At 44.6% G+C, this 6,430-nt stretch overlaps 1 long non-coding RNA gene across 2 annotated transcripts; it reads right to left on the reverse strand.

Moving 5' to 3' along the window:
* Positions 1-5,207: 5,207 nt before the first annotated feature.
* LOC144193023 (uncharacterized) lies at positions 5,208-6,326 on the reverse strand. Of its 2 annotated transcripts, none has more exons than XR_013325561.1 (3): positions 6,044-6,326; positions 5,448-5,516; positions 5,208-5,367 (listed from the first exon to the last, which is right to left on the reverse strand). It is a non-coding gene; the product is annotated as an uncharacterized LOC144193023 (long non-coding RNA). The 2 variants fall into 2 exon arrangements; XR_013325562.1 differs by having other exon boundaries at positions 5,448-5,505; positions 6,044-6,325.
* Between the last annotated feature and the right edge of the window lie 104 nt (positions 6,327-6,430).

Consider the following 6,430-nt stretch of genomic DNA (forward strand, 5'->3'; position numbering starts at 1 on the left):
AGATGTAGAGAGAGAGAGAGACAAAGAGATGTAGAGAGAGAGAGAGAGTGATGTAGAGAGAGAGAGACAAAGAGATGTAGAGAGAGAGAGAGACAAAGAGATGTAGAGAGAGAGAGAGACAAAGAGATGTAGAGAGAGAGAGAGACAAAGAGATGTAGAGAGAGAGAGAGACAAAGAGATGTAGAGAGAGAGAGAGAGAGTGATGTAGAGAAAACAAAAACTCCCTTCTTGGAGCGGATAGGAATTCAATAGGAATTCAACTAGTGCAATTTAGCGAGTGGTTTCAGCAGTATGAGTGATTTGCGATTTAGATTTAAGTATTAGGAATCATCCTAATTATTAATATCAAACACGAAGACAATGCAGAAATGGCCTGCATCTAAATAAATAATTATGTCAAACATGAAGAAAACAATACAGAAATGGCATTGATCCAAATTATTAGGTAAATTCTATCTGACAAGTTTAGATAAAATAATTTATTTAGGATAGGCATGATTTCCCTAGAATGCAATAAGCACAGGATTTCTTCAGTGCACGGGAGATATCTTTTGTTTTGCCCTGAACAGATTAAATATGCTTTTGCGGAGTCATATTAAGGACGATTAGAATATCTAGGATTGCATTAGCATCAATCAATTGATGTGAACCAAATGACGTTAACCCATTTCTTTTGAGAAATATTAGTGCTGAGAGGACAGCAAATGGAAGTGAGCTGCCAAGAAGCCCAGACGCGGGATTGCAGTCTTCACCGGTGATGAAAATTGCAGACCATTGATGTCTGATTATGAATGAATGTGAGCATGAATGGTTGTTTGTCTTTTTGTGTTTCTGATTGGCCGACCACCAAGATATAATCAATCCATCAGATATCAAGGTGGAAAATGATTTAAAATTTCAATTCAAATTCTGAAATCGCCAATAAGCCTTTTTTTAATGGATGGTAATGAAAAATTATGGAAAATTGTTTAGTCCAATGAAGTTTTTTTGAGGAAAATGCAGCAGCATGTACCGACAGTGTACTTGTGCGTAACAGCACTGCTGGTAGGTGTATTTGTGGGTAGCTGCACCGCAGGTAGGTGTACTTGTGTGTAGCGGCACCGCAGGTAGGTGTACTTGTGGGTAACTACACTACAGGTAGGTGTCCTTGTGGGTAATTGCACTATGGGTAGGTGTCCTTGTGGATAACTGCACTATGGGTAGGTGTCCTTGTGGGTAGCTGCACTACGGGTAGGTGTCCTTGTAGGTAGCTGCACTACGGGTAGGTGTCCTTGTAGGTAGCTGCACTACGGGTAGGTGTCCTTGTGGGTAACTGCACTACGAGTAGGTGTCCTTGTGGGTAACTGCACTACGGGTAGGCGTCCTTGTGGATAACTCCACCACGGGTAGTTGTACTTGTGGATAACTCCACGACGGGTAGGTGTACTTGTGGATAACTCCACCACGGGTAGGTGTACTAGTGGATAACTCCACCACGGGTAGGTGTACTTGTGGATAACTACACCACGGGTAAGTGTACTTGTGGGTAACTGCGCTACAGGTAGGCGTACTTGTGGGTAACTCCACCACAGGTAGGTGTACTTGTGGGTAACTGCGCTACAGGTAGGCATACTTGTGGGTAACTCCACCACAGGTAGGTGCACTTGTGGGTAACTGCGCTACAGGTAGGCATACTTGTGGGTAACTCCACCACAGGTAAGTGTACTTGTGGATAACTCCACCACGGGTAGGTGTACTTGTGGATAACTCCACCACGGGTAGGTGTACTTGTGGATAACTCCACCACGGGTAGGTGTACTTGTGGATAACTCCACCACGGGTAGGTGTACTTGTGGATAACTCCACCACGGGTAGGTGTACTTGAGGATAACTCCACCACGGGTAGGTGTACTTGTGGATAACTCCACCACGGGTAGGTGTACTTTTGGATAACTCCACCACGGGTAAGTGTACTTGTGGGTAACTGCGCTACAGGTAGGCATACTTGTGGGTAACTCCACCACAGGTAGGTGTATTTGTGGGTAACTGCGCTACAGGTAGGCATACTTGTGGGTAACTCCACCACAGGTAGGTGCACTTGTGGGTAACTGCGCTACAGGTAGGCATACTTGTGGGTAACTCCACCACAGGTAGGTGTACTTGTGGATAACTCCACCACGGGTAGGTGTACTTGTGGATAACTCCACCACGGGTAGGTGTACTTGTGGATAACTCCACCACGGGTAGGTGTACCTGTGGATAACTCCACCACGGGTAGGTGTACTTGTGGATAACTCCACCACGGGTAGGTGTACTTGTGGATAACTCCACCACGGGTAGGTGTACTTGTGGATAACTCCACCACGGGTAGGTGTACTTGTGGATAACTCCACCACGGGTAAGTGTACTTGTGGGTAACTGCGCTACAGGTAGGCGTACTTGTGGGTAACTCCACAACAGGTAGGTGTACTTGTGGGTAACTGCGCTACAGGTAGGCATACTTGTGGGTAACCCCACCACAGGTAGGTGCACTTGTGGGTAACTGCGCTACAGGTAGGCATACTTGTGGGTAACTCCACCACAGGTAGGTGTACTTGTGGATAACTCCACCACGGGTAGGTGTACTTGTGGATAACTCCACCACGGGTAGGTGTACTTGTGGATAACTCCACCACGGGTAGGTGTACTTGAGGATAACTCCACCACGGGTAGGTGTACTTGTGGATAACTCCACCACGGGTAGGTGTACTTGTGGATAACTCCACGACGGGTAGGTGTATTTGTGGATAACTCCACCACGTGTAGGTGTACTTGTGGATAACTCCACCACGGGTAGGTGTACTTGTGGATAACTCCACCACGGGTAGGTGTACTTGTGGATAACTCCACCATGGGTAGGCGTACTTCTGGGTAACTGCGCTACAGGTAGGCGTACTTGTGGGTAACAGCACTAAGGGTAGCCATACTTGTGGGAAACAGCACTAAGGGTAGCCATACTTGTGGGAAACACCACAACAGGTTGGTGTACTTATGAAACAGCACTAAGGGTAGCCATACTTGTGGGAAACACCACAACGGGTAGGTGCACTTTTGGGTAACTCCTCCACGGGTAAATGTAATAGTGAGTAACTCCACCACAGGTAGGTGTAGTTGTGGGTAATTGCACTCAGAGCTGCCAACCTCTGTCGACCCCATTTCAGGAGAACTCTTGTCCCTTTTCCGGACTGAATATGATTCATGCAAAATTGATATAAAATGTAAAAAAAAAAGAAAGGACAATTTAAATCAAACTGTTATTATGTTTTTACTGCTGAAAAGGTACAGCATAATAAAAAAATAAGTATAAAAAGTGAACAAAGTATAATTTGACAATCATTTATTGGCAAATTCCAATTTCCAAAATATATTTTTTTTTCAGCTGGTCTCTGACCCGCACTTGAATGTTGTGCAATGTGCAAATAAATGTCGGTCAATTTGGAGACAGCTTCAACATGAGATATTTCGTCCGATATGAACTTCTGTGAGTGTCTGGGTTTCTCATTAGAAGTTTTATTCAAATTGTCATCCAAATTGCCATTCATTTTGCACTTAATCCGAGCAGGCATATTAATAAGACTTACTAGTTCTGTGTATGCCTACTTCCTTTAAAACCACCGCAGAAATTATTGGATTTGTTTCAAAACAAAAGACTGGTGATATAGTCAGCCTTAATAATACTTCCCTTATGAAAAAAACAAATAATTTGTCAGAATTTGTAACTGGGATGATTCAAAATGCACTCGTGTTACCGAATTCATCTGGTTTACAGTGCAGTTAAATCAAATGCGGAAGTAAGATGCAGAAGCCGTAGCAAATGTGTGAATGTCGAGGCAATTAAAAAGGAAATTTGGCACTTTCTCGAAATAGCTTAAAAAATTGTGTGGAGTGCATTATTAAAAAAAAAAAAAAATCATCCTATTGGAAATCTACCACTAACGACTGCAGCAAAGCTGAGGAGAAAACATTTCACAATGGCGTCTGCAAATGTCACATACGGACAAAAGGAGCCCAAATGTATGCAGACGTGACGTTGAGGAGGTCCGGTTTGGCGGCCTCATTACAGCATCCCTGTTTTTTGCAGATGATGTGGTTCTGTTGGCTTCCACAAGCCGTGATCTCCAACTCTCACTGGAACGATTCATAACCCATTGTCGGGATGAGAATAAGCACCTCCAAATCTGAGACCATGGTCCTCAGTCGGAAAAAAAGTGGAATGCCCTCTCTGGGTCAGGGATCAGGTCCTTCCCCATGAGGAGGAGTTTAAGTGTCTTTGAGTCTGATTATCGATTGAGGTAAGAATGGAATGGGAGTTCGACAGGCACTGATGCGGACTATGCACCGGTCCATCGTGGTGAAAAAGGAGCTGAGTAAAAAGGCAAGGCTCTCTATTTACCGGTTGGTTTACATACCCACCCTCATCTATGGTCACACAAGCTGTAGGTCGTGACCAAAATAACAAGATCCCAGATACAAAGGATGTCCGGACTCTCTCTTATAGATAAGGTGAGAAGCTCAGTTATCTGGGAAGGGCTCGGTGTAGAGCCGCTACTTCTCCGGATCGAGAGAAGCTTGTAATGAGTTGGCTGGGGCATTTGATCAGAATGCCCCCTGGACGCCTCCATTGGGAGGTGTTCCGGGCATGTACCACCGGGAGGAGGCCTCCTGGCAGAGTTGGATGAAGTGGCTAGGGAGAGGGAAGTCTGGACCTCCCTGCTGAAGCGGCTGCCCCTGCGACCCAACTTCGGATAAAGTGGGAGAAGATGAGCTGAGATCACATTATTAATTTGTCACCCGATGGTGCAGTGGATCTTATGCCTGACTTTGGTGCGGGCAGTCTAGGTTTGATTCCCACTCGGTAACAGTGTGAGTGGTTGCCTGTCTCTATGTGTGCCCTACGACTGACTGCCAACCAGTCTTGGGTGTAATCCTGCTTTTGACATTTGGGTTAGGCTCCAGCAACCCTTTTGAGGATGGGCAGTATGGAAGATGAATGAATAAAAATAAATTTTAGCATTTTTGTGTTTCTCTCATGTTTCATACAAAAGAGGGGCATTTTGATCAAATTTAAATGGGTTTTGTTGGTAGTATTTTTGAGAACTGGGGCACGAATTACAGAATTTACACAATGTATTGCTCTGCCTATGAAAAATCCAAGTTACGAAAAAAGTAGAGGTAAGACTGTACACTAACCAGCACATAAAGCTACCCACACAAACCTGTCTGAAGGTGTTGGTGCCAATAACTGGTCGGGCAACTGGTAGCGCAGTGACAGTCAGGGCTACAGGTACAGCCTCCACGACAGGGGCGCTTCCGAGTGGGACTGGGCCACCAAGAACCTCTTGCTCAAACCTACGACATGACAAACAGAGAGGGAAATTCTAAGTGTGATTTCCGTTTTGGGTATAACATATTACGTGAACGGTACTCACAGCGCCATTTCTGCCTCCATCTCCTTTAAACGTTCTTCTTCCGATTTCAGCGCCATTGCTAGGACACAACTAACCAACTTTAATAGTATAAATTGTATAGCCTCTAATGTACATAAGAGTTAAAAAAAAATTATTGTGCATTATGTTGCATTAGTGGCGGCCTAACAGTGAGGGACCCAGGTTCAAATCCATGTCGACCACCTGTGAGTAGTTTGCATGTTCTCTGAGGGCCTGCGTGGGTTTTCTCCCACATTCCAAAGATGGTTGGCTGATTGGACACTCTAAATTGCCCCTTGGTATGAGTGTCAGTGTGAATGCTTGTTTGTCTCCTTATGTCCTGTGATTGCCTGGCCACCAATTCAGGGTGTCCCCCACCTCTGGCCCGAAGTCAGCGGGGATAGGCTCCAGCACCCCCCGCGACTTGTGCGGATAAAGCGGTTCAGAAAATGAGATGAGGTTGCATTAGTATTGGGTCCTAGCGATTTGCTTTCCTATCCTATCAATTTCTATTACGTTTACCGTTTAGAAACCAAATATCTATCAGATGGACGCCGCTAAATTTCGCTAGCAAAAATAGCCGTTTCATTTATTCTTACCTTGATATCCAGTTACGATTTTTTTCTGCGTGGAACCGAGTGATGTTTAATCCAGGCTCGTTTTAAACATGCAAGGTGTAGCTCGCATACAAATGCTAGTGTTTACTTTTCGACATCCTTGGAAAAAGTAAACATAATCAAAAAGCGAGTTTGTTTGTTTGGACGAATATATTACTCGTTGTAATAAAAAGAAAACACAGCTGACCAGAAATACATAGACGTACGTTTCACCGCCGTGCTATCTTAAGCATCGAGGCAGTTTCCGCTTTTCCTGTTACTTTACTACCCCTAGTGGTCTGGAGCAGGAAATGATGAATTTTACTACATTTAGTAATTGGCTGGACGGAGAAAGGATTGATAGACAGACTCATTTGCTACTTTGTAAAT

Source organism: Stigmatopora nigra, unplaced genomic scaffold (genome assembly GCF_051989575.1).
Source record: "Stigmatopora nigra isolate UIUO_SnigA unplaced genomic scaffold, RoL_Snig_1.1 HiC_scaffold_43, whole genome shotgun sequence".
NCBI lineage: Eukaryota > Metazoa > Chordata > Actinopteri > Syngnathiformes > Syngnathidae > Stigmatopora > Stigmatopora nigra.